The following is a 16,304-nucleotide window of genomic DNA, read 5'->3' as shown; positions in this document are numbered from 1 at the left end:
GTGACTGTACAGATGGTTTGACTTGTCTGCAATGGACACACCTGTGTCATTGGAGCTTTTGTTGTTGTTGTTGTTGTTTTCCAATGCAATTGTCATAATTAAAGACTAAAATGATTCAGTTGACAAAAGTTTAGTTGTTAGTTGACTATGAGAGCCCCATTGCTGTGGGGTTAAGATTCAAAACCACAACAAAGAAGTACATTTTAATATTGGAATAATGTGGAACATGCATTATAATGTTTGACACAAAGGTAAATTAGTTAAATTAAAGAGTTACATTACTATAGAGAATGCAGCAGCATTGGCTTAGATTTAGACCGAGTTGGATATGTGCAGGTTTAGATAAATAAAAGAGTTTTACTTCACCCTCACGGACTAACTTGAATTTATTTCTAAAAGACTCCTGTGTCTTGGCAAATGTCTTTAATTATGTAAATATGTAATTCTTTACCCTTTCTAAGTCATCGGTAGAGTATCTTTTTCGTTGTTTACTGCCGCCTGGGGGGCTTGGCTGCTGTCGTACTTGTGGGGATTTAAACTAGTAGTTGTGGTTCCATGCTGTCCATGGTGGGATGTGAGCAGTTGTCACATAGCTTTGCACTCTTTGAGGGATTGCCACGCGACCCAGCAGCGGGCCGACAGACAGACATCCTCTGATCTGGTCTGTTTCTGGGCTGAGCTAAGTTTAGAGGCCTGCGGAGAGGAGTGACCTGAGACGATTTCTGGGCGAGGCCGATAAATGGGGGCCTCCACTGCTGCTGTATCGGCTGTGCCCTGTGTGCTCTGGTCAGTGTATTATTAGGCCTGGACTAAATTTTGCACACACTGCATAATGTAACTTAGTGTCTGGCTTAACCTCAGTAAAAATAGGACTACTGTTGGTTTGTATTTGCCTTTTAAAAAGTAAACCGTGTCAAAGTTCATGAAAGTTTATGGAATCTGTGAAATTGTTGGACAAGTTCACAAAATAATGTGTATTTAGTGTGAACGTTTTGTCTTGAGTAGCTATTGTGTTGTAATATAGTTTTATAGCTCTGTTCTACCTTATGGTATACCGGAGTAGGGCATAATTTCTAAATCTGTTTTCACTCCTTTACTTCTGTCATCACCATGTCGTAATAATCCTCCTTTCTCATGATGCATCATATTCATATCTCGCTAGTCCCTATGTTCTCCAGGTTGGTCTGGTTTGAACCCTCAGAATAAAGCAAATATGATCATCCCTTCAGGATTTTGTCGTTGCTGAACACTATTCTCAAGGCACGATGAGATGCATTGTGACAGTAAAATGCCTAGTTCTGCATTGCGAGTTGTTGGTATACTCTAAACAACTCAACTGAGATTAAATCTATATTGCACACTAAGATAATGTTGAGCCACTGAATTGTTGAAAAATATCACAGAGTATAATTATTTCTACACCTTTTCAATTTGTCTTCATTTTGGTATTGCTTATTCCATGTTATACTACTTATAATTATGAATAATACTTAATTTATACCTTGTAGTTAAAAGAGGATTTATTTTAACTTCTCAAATTGTTACTAATTAACTCAAATTGTTCACTTGTCAGCAAAAACATACCACTTAGCAGAGTTTTATATTATTGAAACATACCCTTATTTCTCCTCAAATGCAACTCCCACCTGAGCAAGCTAATGTGACTGAAGTATGCACTTGTGCCTGCACCACTGCTGGCATGCATCATATCCTAAATATTTCATGAAGTGACTCTGGGTAGACAATGATGAAGCCAATCTAAGGCCTATTGAAGCCCTCTGCACAGTCCTACCGCTTTCTGCTGCTTATACTTTGTTAATATATCGGGCTGTCTTTACTTATTACACCTCCTGAAGCCTGGGTGTTTTATTCAAATCATTTTATTAATGTGAATTACTAGGGTTATACGTTAGACAGGACAGGTAGAGACCATTGCAGCATGGCCATTATTTTTAATTACTTTTTTTTTAACTATTGTGGAAATCTATACTGTTCTTACGTGGAAATAAGTTATACAATGTTTCAACCTGTGTATAAGATGAGATGCTACGCTGCAGAATGTGTTGTCATAGTCAATCATATGCAACTTTCACTAACTGTGAAAATTGTAAGTATGCCCTCAGTTGGATGTTTGTGATAAACTCAGCTTTTGAGTCTCATGTACAGTCTTCTGCAGCTCACATACCATCATCATAGTGCATGTAAATTATGATGAATATACTGTAATGCTTTAAATAGACACTGAACAGATAGGAATCTTCCTAGGTGTTGATCAGCAGTGTGCCCCCTGTGATCTTCAACTTCAGATGGAGAGATGGCTGATTTGAATTTTTTATTGAATTTACACCCTTGTTAGAAGTGCGGAAAACAGGCACTTGCAGCAAATAAACAGGCATGCTATGCTTATAGTTGACTGTGCTTGTCTTGACATACCTGCCATTTAAGTAGAGCCCTAAAATTATCGTTGCAAATAGCTTACCTAAGACAGAAGCAAAAAACTGAATAAGGTGCAATTTGTGAAGGAGCTATCACTAAGTGCAGGGGAAGGAAGGCTCTGTTTAGTGGGACTATTTCATCTTAACAAATGTTTAAGCTCTTTACATGCACTCATCTGCCATTCCCTCCTAGTTGGTCAGAAATTGAAATTGGGCAAGCATGAACGAGGCCGCCGTCAAATCCTTTAGAACTTTATTTATAATAATGATATATAATGGATTTTCCTTAAAGCCAGGACAGATATAATAATTGGAAAAAACAGTTGATACTTGTCTACTTTTAGATACACATTACATTTGGACATTCCAGCAGTTTCTGGTTGTAATTATAATGGTTGAAATGATTCCAACTGATTTTTCCCATTCAATTTTCCTGTTTACAAGTGGGACCAACACCTAATGTTTTAATTCAGAGTACTGTATATACAATATAGATGGTATACTGTATAGTAGTGTAGAATGATAGGGCATGGTATGTGGTTATTTTTCAGAATTTTGACATTTCTATCTTTCGCGATACAAAATTAGGCTATATTTAAAAAAGCAACATTCCAGTAAAAATATTCATGTTTATGTTTAAAGGTACTCATTCACATGGCTTCAAAAAATAAGTTGAAATTTCTTTTTGAAGATTTTCTTTCCCAAATCTATAGACATGATCTGTTTGATGTTGCCTGATTCACCTTGCCAAGGGGCTTGAGCTTTCTTTAGATCACTCTAACAATGCCCATTGTAATGTGCCTGCCTTGTCAACCCAGTGTGGTGACAAGATGAGTGTTTCTTGGGGGGACAAGAGTGGGATGTGAATAGAGAGGTGAACATAATCGCTGTGTTGCTGCGGTAACATTGAACATGATAGTGCAGGGAGAGTCGTAAACAAGGTGACTTAGGCAGTGCTGTAACAGAAGAGACCCAAAGTAGTTACTCTAGTCTCTTAGATCAGCAACAGATGGGACAGATTTCAAAAACATTTCATTAGTATCAGGAGTTTCCGGAACAGTGTCATAGATATTTACAGTTCCGTTAATCCATATATGGGTGGAAATTATTCTATGTGTAAAAGGAAAAACTAAACAGTCTTTTCCATGTGCGAATTATCATCGACCCAAGGTCAAGAGCCATAAAAGTGTCTAATTCCTTCTCTTAGCCCTGCATCCTTAGAAATAATCCACCTGTTTCAACTGCTGACCAAAGCAAACCGTATTAGGAAATAGGAACACCAGTGACATCTACTGTTAACTCCAGCCCTCTCGTTGGGTAAGGAGAGAAACTTTCATGTTTATAGATTGCTGTCTTCAGTTAGTCTTGCTCAAACACATGGTCAAAGACCAAAGAGCGGCACAATGAGATTTTGTGAATGTTCCACATTGCCAGAGCTTTATCAGAGCAGCCGTACCAGAGCCCCCTGAGACTCTGGAGAAGGGTGCCAAGGGCGGTGCTCTGTTATCTTTCAGCTGTAAGCGCTATATGTTGGGGATTAAGATCACTATTTCAAGACAAAGTTATAAGATTCGACTGCTGCTCCACATTTGTTTTAGTGGCAGCAGCATCTGCACTGACTGCCCTTTGGTAAATAATTTAGAGGTCAGAACTAAAATTCCATAAAGTATTTTTTGTATCAAATTATCCCCTTTAATGTACAAGGTGTTGTAGCAGATCCTACTAAAAATCAACACTGTTTTTTCAATCTTCAATTCAAACTTTTTTTTCGTTCTAAGCTGGAATGTGTAGTGACGTGCACATGGATGGGGTCAGAGTTAACAAGAAAGTCAAGAGGTTTACATAAGAAAAGCTTGTTTATTCACAGTAAGTGCTACTTTAAAAAAAAAAATGTTTAAGCTATCTTCTGCTGGTGTATGTATATGTGGTCTGACATACGGAAGGTCATGTGTTTATGTTTTAATTGACAAAAGCCAGAGTTAAATGATGACTGAAAAGACTTAAGACAGCTAACTTTTGTCACCAATGGTTATTAGTTCATTAGGGAAGCTAATTTCTGAGATGTGTTTTTGTCTTTGTTTTTCTTTTTTGCCTTCACTTAAAATATTGGCTATAAAATTATACCAATGTTATATGAGAGCATTTACTGATATGTTTATTTTGGATTTCATAGACCCCTCTCACCAAGAGTGAGAAACTTCTTGCTCACTAAACCTGTTCGAGTTATGATTCACTCTGATCTTTAACCCGAGTTTTTAAATTGAATCGCGAGTCTCAAGTATCATTAACCCGGATCAGTCCTACTACAATGCAATCTAAATTGATAACAACACTACACACAAACATCTTGCAACAATAGCTACTACTTTTTCTAGCTGCAAAAAGCTTTATAACTTACAATTTCATAGGGAACAACAACTCCACAAGTCAACTCAAGCAACTGAGTGAGCAGAGAGACAGACCAACCCGCAGACTCATAGCTTGGTGTATAAATGTAGTATGTTAAAATGCAATTGGGTCGAGCTGACAGTCTGCAACATTGCAAGCTCGCATCGGCTCGCCTCGCAGACAACTCACAAGTCCTAACGTGAATCAGTCAATCGCGCGAAATAAGCAGGCCAAATGAGTGGATCTGTAGCAGATGAGTGAGTGAGCGTAGAGTAGAGTAAAGTATATCAACAACAAAAGCCATTATTTTACTTCTGAAATAACATACAGTGTTCTGCACGTAGCATAGCTAGGCCTACTGTAGGTTTGATGTTTAAATATATTTTTAAAATGCAGTTAGGTCAAGCACACAGTTGATTTTTAAATTAGATACGTTTTTTTTCCTAGAAAGTGATTCAAATGACCCCTGTTCAGTTTAGTCGGTGACTCAGAATAACCCAAATCCTCAAGAGGAACCAGGTTTGCCAGGCCTATTGCTCACTAATGGGGCTGAAACGATTCCTCGAGTAACTCGAATAATTAGATTACTAAAAATCATCGATGCAAAGACACCCAAACTATGTAAAGTGTTTATATTGTAAAATCAAACTAGCTCACCACACTAGCACACCATCAATGCTACATCATCTTAGTAGAAAAGATGCAATCTACTCCTCAATTCCTAAGAGCAAACATGACAAAAATGAACATTAAAGTGCCCATATTATGAAAAAAACACAATTTGGGGGATTTAGGGTGTTATTTTGTGTCTCTGGTGCTTCTGCACTCCTACAAACTTGAAAAAAAAACTATCCATGCTGTTTTGAGTGAGATACAGGTTTCTGAATGTCCTCTGCCTTCAGTCTCCGAGTGAGCTGTTTAAAATCTCCACGGCTGTCTATGTCACTAGCCGAGACGAGGTGGCTAACCGTAGCACATGCTAGCGCTAGCATGCAAGCCCGTTCTCAATGGAAAATCACCGCTACAACACACTAGTTCCCCATAATCTACAAAAGAACGACTTCTTCTGCAGGTATTCCACAAGTGTGCCATCGTTTAGAAGAAGTCTCCCAGCTAATCCTGCCTTGTACTGACCAAAGTTGGAGAACGAGTTATTTAGCTGATGTGATCTTACCTAGCTACTGCGCATGTGCGACTCCCAACAAAGATATTGTAGAAGTGAGTTGTCACACTCTGTAGCTAAAACAGAAACCCAAACATACAGGGGGAAGATCTGCAGCAATGTGCAGTACAACAAAAAAAGATGGTGTTTTTTTGAAAATGAAACCATGTAAACCTATTCTGGTACAACCTCAAAATACAATAATGAACTTGAAAATGAGCTTAAGGTGTGTTGCTCTTGTCCACTGTGCAGTTTTTAACAACTACAGCACGCTACTCTACAAATAGCATAGTTTTAGAAACAAGCTAAAGCTTTATTTTTGCAGTCTAACTGTTTATCTTACTTTGCCATGAATTTTGACTGACAAATTCTTGTAAACCTAGCTGCTGGCGGAGATAAACCAGCCCCTCTTGGCTGGAGCAGTAAATCCACATGGCTACTTAATATGCATTCTTCATTCTTTCTCCTCATCTCCTCACTCAGTATTAGCCTTCTCAAAATGTGTCCCCCTGAACAGTATAGTTGAATAGCCCGGCTGTGCTATAAGCTTTGTACAGTCACATTAACCTGGACTTAGTCATCAGCTATTTTACATAAGAGCCAGAGGCATGAAGTGGTAGGGGAACAAAAAGATTTATGTTTGGGTCACCAAAAATTACTTTGGCCTACAGCAGGGGTGTCCAAACTACGGCCCGCGGGCCAACTGTGGTCCGCCGGTCAGTTTTTATTGGCCCGCAGCAAATTCTGAAAATATAGTTGAATATGGCCCGCACATGGCGCTTGAACTCAACTCTGTTGCACTTCTCAGTTTAAACACTATATGGAGCCAGTAACGGAAAAGGTGCTTCTCCATTTAACAAAATTAAGCAAAGAAAAAAATTTACCACGAGTCACCAGAAATGGCAGCGCCGAAGAAACGAAAGGTAGCAAGTGAGTGCAGAAAATTTCAACCACGGTGGGAAAATTCCTATTTCTTTAAAGAAATCAACGGAAAGTGTGTCTGTTTGATTTGCAGTGAAGATGTTGCCGTGTTGAAGGAGTATAATGTCCGTCGGCACTATGGGACCAAGCATCAGAGCTACGCATCGTACACAGCTGCAGAAAAAGAGCAACAAAATTCAAGCAAATGGCAGCTAGCCTGCAAGCTCAACAACAGTTTTTTTCCGTGCTAACAAAATACAAGAAAATGCCACAGCAGCAAGCTATGAAGTCGCTAAACTTATCGCCCAGCATGGCAAACCGTTCTCAGACGGTGATTTCATAAAGCAGTGCCTCATCAAAGTCACAGAAGTAATGTGCCCGGAAAAAGTGCAGGATTTCAACAAAGTGAGCTTATCCAGAAATACAGTGGTGCGGAGAATCGAGGACTTGTCAGCTCCAAAGGACAGCATCACTGCTCCACAGTAATCATGTGTCAATATGTCGCCTCTAGTGTGTGGCCCGAGCCTTTGCTTATTTTTCTGTATTGGCCCTCACCAAAAAAACTTTGGACAACCCTGGCCTACTGAATAAGGGCCCGTGCCGCCAATGCTTAAACATATCAGCATCTATCCCTGTTATTGTATGCAATTTAGGCAAAAAATATTGTTTAACTTAGAGATGCACCAACTACAATTTTCTAGGCCGATTCCGGTTTTTCATTGAGTTTAACCAGGTTATACCAATTCTAGCTGATTCTAATTTTTATTTTTTTTCTAACCACTTTACAGCACACACACACATATTTATTTTATCTTTTCTATAATAAAACATTTAGCATAGAACATAATCATTAAACAGATCATCAATCGCTCTGAAATAGAGCTAATTAAACTACTCTTGTTGTGGGAAATTCACACACATCTAAAGTGCAATGTTATGTCAGAACCATTTCCTTCTTACCACATCCAAGTAAAAAATGTGATGTATTTAGCAAACTAAACTTCTGTATGAAAACAGGTAATGCAAGTACAAAAGGCCGTCTTTGAGCAGTGATTGTTAGCGTGCATGTTGGAGAAAAGCGTGTGTCCTTGAGAACTGTAAATTGTATAATTTATGTTGTCAGTTCATTGTTAGCTGGTGATTGTGTTTGTGTTCTTCACCTGTTAGCTAGGTTGCACGTGGCTGATTGATATAAAGGTGATTGTTGAACGCCCTTGCTCACGTTTGTATTCTATGTGCATTATGTCCATGCTACAGTAGTTACACTGTATTAAGACAATGTAATTAATAGTGGCTTTATGGTTATTTGTAACCTATAAATAATTCCTATGCATTGTGTATGGTAGCCTTTACAATGTTATTTATTTACAGTATTTGACCAGCTGGCCTGTTTCCGGTCATGGCCGATCATGTGAAAGTCGGCCAATTATGGTCACCAGCCGTCAATCGGTGCTTCTAACTGAAATATGTATATTTACTGTTTACTTTAAAGCAAAGTTTACTATAAAGCAAAATATTTCTTAATCGATTTATCGATGGAGTTATCAGTAGAATACTTGATTACTAAAATAATTGATAGCTGCAGCTCTAATCACTAATCTTATAAATTGAGTTGGGTATACCTGTTTGTGCATTGCGTTAACCATCTCACCATTAATGGCATAGCATTTTCCTGCAGTAGTAATAGTAGCTGTATGAGTCTAGATATTGCCACCAATGCTTAAAAATATCAGCGTCTCTCCCTGTTATTGTATGCGATTTAGTAAAAATAATATTTTAATAAAGATAATGCTTTAACTTTTTTATTTTCTAGTCCGATTCTGTTTCCTGAGTAGTCTTTAAGGCCCACGGAGGGGGGAAGGGGATGAGGATACTGCAGCTAAGTGTGATCAATCAACACCATCAACACCATGCGTTACAGTTGACCAACTCTTCCTGCATGTGTGAAATTTGAATAATTCATTGACACCAAACCCTTCAGGGGTATTTTGATAAATTGGATTATGAAAATAGATTGCTTCTGTGGCTTTTTGAGAACATGTAGGCTGTATTCCAGGTTATGTGCAGTAAATTTTAATATTTATGAGTGGCATACAAGCACTATTTTGTAAATTTTGTGTGTTCTTTTTAACACTTGCAACCATTTTTTTTTTTTATTGCTATGAATAAAAGCACGTTTTGCCAGTGAGATTTTAACTTTAAATTTTCACTCAACACTTGCATTGCTAGGGGGCGACCTCTAGTTCACCCAGTAAGAGCATGCGCCCCATTGTAGGCTGAGTCCTCTGCAGCGGCCCGGGTTTAAGTCTAACCGTGTCGTCCCCCATCTTTCTCCCACATTGCCTGTCTATCCACTGTCACTTTTGTATAAAGGGAAACGCCCCAAAAAATATATATATATATTCCATGGAGCTGCTAAGTGGACTTTTATTCACAATGAACATGGCAAAGTGTTACCACGGCTGTGCATTTTTATCTGATACTAAGTGGCTCGTCCAAGTTTCACATCCATTTGTGTTATTTACATTCAGCATATCTTCTACAATTTATATTTCAAACCGCCGAAATGGCTTTTTGTGTTCCTCAAGAACACGATGGTCTCATGTCAAGGTCACTCCCTTGTCTCTCAATGCTTTCATTGTATTTTTTTTCCTTTTGCAATGAAGTGCTTGAATCCATTTGAAACCGTGAGACGCAATAGCTCATTGGGAACGGGGCTTTTCATCGGGAAAGTAGAATGATAGTCTGTGTGCTGCAGCAATAATATTTCAAGGCTGTTGTCCCCTACGGTCACAAGGGGTTCAGCCAATTTGTGTTAGCAAAGGTCAAATCCATCATGAGTGCTGTTTACATTTTGTGGTACCCTCCTCCCTCAGGCTTCATCCACTGAATAGTGTCACACACACTGGAAATCACACAGCCTTGTCCGAGTACAGTCGGCATTCCGGCCAACCTACAAAACTCGGTATGTGAGGAATTTTGTACGCTCCATTTCAAAACGAGAGAGACAGACAAAAGAGCAGTTGGATTGATTTTTCTGCTTTCACTGTCACACATATTAAGGCCTTTGCCACAGATACAGTATAGTGCTCCTTTATTTTCTCCCTTTGTTTGGGTGTGTTGCAACTGAGATTACGTTGTTACTGTTTTTCAGAAGGCCACATCTGCACGCTGTAATGGTGGGTCTCTGTTCTGTGTTTTCTGATTGTATTTAGACATAATTATTTATTTTTCAGTAATCACAATGCTCATGCATTGCTTGATGTCTCTCGTAAGAACTTTTTCATAGTTTTCTTTTGAGTGGGAAACATGATGTAACCCACATGGAGTACAGATTAAGGCGGATGTGAGTTGTCCATGCACATAAGGGTCAGGCTTCATTCTTTAGCTGGCCATCAGGCCCTAAATTAAAGGTCTCTGTGGTCTGTCACTGCTGCTGCTCAGGGCTCGACTGCCAAAACATGCTGTGACAACTGCCACTGTTCAAACTCACGCTAACCCTTCACTTTGTTTTCTTGTTGTATTTATAGACCACGGCAACAATAATGGTTCTGAATTTTTCAGTTGAAGCTTGTCCATCCTTTTTTTTTTTTTTTTTTAACTTTTTTAGAAAGTTGCTGGTTGTTTTAATTCAAAATTTTAAAAGAATACCAACTGAGGAAATGTGGAAACAGGCCTTTATTAGAGTGAAATCATTAAAATCATGAATTAAGTGTATGTAGCAGTACCTATCTTGTCTTCAGCAAAGTTTCCTTACCTGTGTTTACTCTTAAACTGGGCCTACAGTAGAACTATTACTGGGTCAGAGCTACAGTACAGTATATATGAGTTAGCTTTTCTTCATGTGTTGTTTACTTAAACACATTGCTTGTTTGTTTTGAACAACATATTTACACCCATTTATCCAAAAGCTAGTATAAATTGTTTGGGTTTTGACAGATTTCAGACTACATGAGAGAACACAGCTGCAGTCCATTTACACAATGCATTACAGTCTGTTTACTTTATCTACCGACTGCTGTGCCACTGAATACATTGAACATTGCAGATGGAATAATTATCATTATTAGTAGTAATAGTAATAAGTTGTTTTCACTGTAATTATGCTTCATTTAAGCTTGGGTTTGAACCATGCATTACAAAACTATCAGTGTCTTTAGCTTGTTTTAGCCAGGCCGCAGTTTGTCTTTCTTATTTTCAGGGTAATGCAGGGAGGAAGCACTCAGTAGGTGTATTAGAGGTTTTTCTGGAAATGGCCACTGACAGGGATAGATGAGATTGACTCAATGACAATGCGACATCCATCCATCCATCTTCGACCGCTTATCCGGTATCGGGTCGCAACATGTAAAACGAAAACAATAAACTAAATTCTTAAAGCTGCAGACATGGGTCATACTTTTTCATGATTTTGGCATTCTGAGGGATACCTTTTAAAAGTGATTACTGTGCTGAAGTGATTCATTGATAGACAACAAAATGTCAACACTTTTAGTAGTTGATTAATTGTTTAAGTCTTAGTTTCCCAAACAAATAATTTAAATTGGGTTTTGTTGATTGGACAAAACAAGCAAATTTGGAGAAAAAGCAGTGGTCATACCGCAAAACTGCAGCAGGGAAAGTCCAAATGGGATGGGGCATCTGTGTACTGTGCTCACAATGACTAGTTGTAGCTGGCAGAGAAACATTATATTTTCTGCTTTTTGAACATATTTAGTTCAGCCCGGTTCAGTAATGTGGCCAAGTACTTGTGGCTGTGTGTTTGATTTTATTCGGAAGCATTAAGATCATGTGGTTCTGTCTAACCATTGTTGTGAGTAATGTTGTCAGTGGTGGTGGTCTGTTATGCACCAGTGTGTAGGTGGTTACCAGCTGTCCTCTGGGAAAAGGCAACCATTACATATGTCCCTAATGGTCACACTCTGGCTCTCAGATGTGCTCACAGAATCAATAATGTTCACTCAGCAGTTTTTGACAAATAGGTTGTGCCAAGTTTGAATATAGTCATTGTTTTAAGAATTGTATCTATCCATTCGTTGCCGCAAGGAGTCTCCGATGACCTTTTTCAGAGGTTGAACGTCAACATGCTTTTTGAGCACTGGTAAGCAAGCTCTTGTCACGCAATTGAATTACCACACAGAATAGACATTATGTGGGCTCCCATACACTGGACACACACACAGCCTGTGCCCCAAAGGGATAAGTCGCATTATAGTCTACATCATATTATATCCATTCTGACAACAATCCACAGTGATCATAGACAATTAAGAGCAGTTGATCTAATTATTTCATAGGTCTGGCTCTAACCACTGAGGGCATTTTACAGTGACCAGATCATAAATATTAAATTTGGACTTGTGCATGCACTGAAAAAAGCTCAGCAGTGACCGAAAGAGTGCAGCTACAAGAAGCACCACCCTTCCTCTGTCCACTCTTCTCCCACCCTTCCACAGAGGCAGCCTATGATGTAATGTTTCTGCTGCTGATAGAGCAACCCCCTCTCCTGCTTTTTTATATTTTATTCCCCTCCCCTTTTCGATTTGCTGCTGCCTTTGCTGCTCTCGCTGGTGGTGAGAGTGGTGGTGGATGTGTGCGTGCGTGCGGTGCCGGTTCAGCTGCATCCCTGGGCATCTCTCGGGATCCCTGCAGAGCTTCTTTTCCTCTGTCACCACTCGACAGAGCGCCGCTCCTACTGAGCACTGCAAGACCTTGTCCTCTGCTGATAAAAGGTAAGTCTTCTGGCTCATGACAAAAGAAATTCATTGTTTAAAAATAGTAGAGAGGAGGATGGAGTGTAATAGAAGTGATAGACCGAAGGTTGACTGAGTGTCCAGTTAACTGCTGAGTAAATTAGTCTGGTTGCTGAAAGCTTCTTGTCGCCACAGCGCTGGATGCCATGGCAATTGCTCCCTCAGTGTGTGTGCATGTACTGTAGTATGGCGTTGGTTTCCATGGCAAAGATGAGACAGATCGCGTGCAGGCTCAGAGGTAATTCAGCATGTGTTGCAGAAAGCTACAATTACCTTTTGGTGTGACGTGATTTCTTATCTCCTGTGCAGTACTGTAAGCTTCTTTTTTACGTCTATGACAATCTTTTAAAAGATCACAGCTCAGTTGTACTTTTTGATTTAAAAAAAAGAATAGATTTGGATCAGATCATTATTTATCTTACTTCCTTGGAACATATGTCTCACTTTGATTCGTCTGCTCCACAAAAAACTGGGCGTGTACAATGACAAGTCATGCAGCCGAGATGAATGATGCGGTGGGTGTTATCTGCATGCAGATTTTGCACTGCTATAGAAATTTAACAGCGACTCACGATGCGTTACGTATATGCTTAGGCCAACACATTTCCTTCTTTGTCACAGACTTTTTATGGGATGTGTATTTCTAGGACAGGTGCATAGAGGGTTGGTTGTAAATGTACAGTAGGTTATTTTTCAGGAGTTGTTTAACCTTAACTCTTGCACTATATCAGATGGTAACTTAATATTTTATGCCTCGTCTGCCCCACATGTAGATGGCCTTATAACTAATTCATCCTCGGGATTTTTCCTGTTTGACTCATTGCTCATTTCCACTTTCTTTTGTCTAATGCTATCCATTCAACTCCTTTGGTCATTTCCTCAGTACATTAGAAGTATAAAGTTGTTTTCACATATGAAATCCAGACAATTCCTGAGGAATCAGGTCCCAACATAGTCTGGAGTTTCCCTTTCACACATGTAGCATACAACAGGAGTGTCCGTGTCAGATGTGTCCTCACTTGAAGTACTCTGATGGTTAAGAAGGGGGGGGGGGGGGGGGGGGGGGGACTTATTTGCTTAAATGGGGGGATTGGACATTAGGTTCCCACATACTGCAAATAATAATAATGATTTCAGATTTGTAGTGCATTTTGGATATGAGCTTCACATTTTTCTATTTTTCTAATCAGCTTGATGAGCTAACACATCTCTAAATTACAATCTCATTAGGCCTTTGGGATCAGGATATATATTCTGCAGAAGGGGCCCAGCTTGAATAAAGTCAAGAGAAACCATGTGGTGCTTTAGGGTCATCTTATGATTTCCCCATAGAGAAGGGGTCATGTTTACAGTAAAGGTAATTGGTCTTTGAGACTCAGCGGACACACTGCATATTATCCTTTGGGGCCATTACTCTGCATTTCTTGAAAAATAGGCAATCTAGCCGTGGCATGTATGTAGTTAATTGACTGCTGAAACTGAAAGCAAATATTCATATAGTATTCATTTCCTCTTTAAGACATGGTAATATCACCACACAATTACTGTTTTTATGAAACTGAATGTTTTAAGCCTTACTATTAATTGATTATCAAAATAGTTGCTGATATATTCTCTGTCCAAAGATTAAGCAATTAATCGACTAATCTTTGCAGCTTTAATACACACATGAGGTGATAGGACTGCTTTCTTAGCTCATGAAAAGTTTACATTTTGGAGATACATTGGTTATCCAACCACTTGCCAAGTATTTCTTTTAAACTGCCTGCCCTTTTCCAAACTGTTTTCAATAACGCAACCTGGTCTCACGCCAGTTTGTGAAATGGTCTCGTTATTTCTATTTATGGATTTGTTAACAGGTAACGTTAATGTCGTGGATTTTGTGTACAGGTCACAATTTTCAAACATGACACGATCCGCCGTTTCTGGGGGACGCAACAACGGGGAAATAAAATTCCAAGCGCCGGCAACAACAACAGGACGGACCACCACACTTGGGACGTCATCCCCGGTATCCAGGGCGAAAGTCCTGTCGTTTGATCTGCCACCACCCCGACCATCAACCCTGCGTGAATTTTCTGCTTTTCAATGCTTCAGATTGAAATACATTACTTCAAAATTCGTGATCAACACAAAAAAAACGAAATTCATGTGAAATCAAAAATCAATAGATTAAATAACGTGACCATTTCACAAACTGCCATGAGACTGGGCTGCAATAATGGCTTTCAGGTAGTTCTGTGTTAACAATCAGTTTTTATTATTATTTTTTTTTTAAAGATTATTCTTTCCCCATGTTAGGCCTTTATTATATAGGACAGCTGAATATGCGAATGGGGGAGAAAGAGGGGGAATGACATGCAGCAAAGGGCCGCAGGTCGGAGTCAAACCTGCGGTCGCTGCAACAAACACTAAACCTTTGTACATGGGATGCACGCTCTACCAGGTGAGCTATCTAAGCTCTCCCAAACCATCAAGTTTTAATAGGACCTTGACAATATACAGTGTAGATAAATAGATAGGTTGGATAAGAATGATAGATAAAATCAATAAATTCACTAAATTAACTAAAACATATTGATGCAACAATTCTTCCAATGTAATATTTCCATACAGCTGCCCTGCAAATTGATTTACAACGTCACCTAGAATGACTTGATACAACCGGCTTTATTAAAGGGAGACATGCAACAATATAAAGAGAATTAAAAAAATCACAGTATAAGGTCAAATTTATTACCCTGTCACTCTGCCATGAGGTTTGAGAAATTATACAGACATTGTTGGACTGCTGAATCCAATTTCTTGCCACAGGAAGACAAATAATTGCTTGATTAAATTCCCCCTCTGTTGCAAAGAGGAGGACATGGTTGTTACTGTATGTGGTAGTGGGGGTGTGTATGTGTGGGGGAGGAGACCTGAGACAGAAAATACAGGAAAGTTGAGCTGCTGACATGAAGGGCCACCTGAAGAGCATCCAAGCTGTTCCTTTTGCTCTGTCTGCTGAATTTAAAGCAAGCTTACTTGCTTTGGAGCTGTGCCATTGGCTCTGGTTTGACACATTGTTAATCCAATAAATAGTTTGGCAGTCAAAGCCACTAAAAACACATTTCTCTTTATAAAGATAGACACATTATAGAAGAGGATTGAGGGAAGAACAGCCACATGCAACAAGCTCTGGAAAGAGCACGTGGTAAGTCGCAGGTACAGGATGAGGATGTAGTAGACGTGTGACGGGTAATACTGAAAACTCCAGCAGCGGTTTCAGACAACTGAGTAATAGATAGTGTGCTGACATAGAGAAAATGAGCACATATGCAACAATCTAATGAAAGGACCAGGGGTGAGTCACATAGATGGCTACACACACACACACACACGCACCCCAGGGATTGTTCATTGGCATCACCTCCCTGCCAGAGGGCACTCATCCCACAAACCCTCTTTGCTAGAGAGCTACAATAGCAGAAGTGAGTAATGCCTTTGCTTGTGTCCTGCCAAGCCATCACAGGTCCATTTTTTTCCCCAAAGCTTTGTCACAGGATGAAAAATCTCAACATCCCACATACATACACCAGGCTATCTGAGAAAAGCATGATTGATCCCTATGCTAGGTATATTCCACACCATCCAACGTGCTAAATA

General features: G+C 39.4%; 1 protein-coding gene across 2 annotated transcripts in view; it reads left to right on the top strand.

The window, feature by feature from the left end:
* sema4ba (sema domain, immunoglobulin domain (Ig), transmembrane domain (TM) and short cytoplasmic domain, (semaphorin) 4Ba) overlaps positions 1 to 16,304 on the top strand; it is a 72,973-nt gene that overhangs the window by 13,892 nt on the left and 42,777 nt on the right. The window contains exon 1 of one of the 2 annotated variants that reach the window (XM_034878245.1): positions 12,412 to 12,638. The exons of the other annotated variant lie outside the window; for it this stretch is intronic. The gene's annotated coding sequence lies outside the window, so the exon portion shown is untranslated. Of the gene's footprint in view, positions 1 to 12,411; positions 12,639 to 16,304 lie in introns of those variants that run through there. 2 annotated transcript variants of the gene reach the window in all.

The sequence above is a fragment of the Etheostoma cragini genome, chromosome 8 (assembly GCF_013103735.1).
Source record: "Etheostoma cragini isolate CJK2018 chromosome 8, CSU_Ecrag_1.0, whole genome shotgun sequence".
Classification (NCBI taxonomy): Eukaryota; Metazoa; Chordata; class Actinopteri; order Perciformes; family Percidae; genus Etheostoma; species Etheostoma cragini.
The sequence above is the reverse complement of the archived record's forward strand: the minus strand, read 5'-3'. Positions and strand labels throughout refer to the sequence as shown.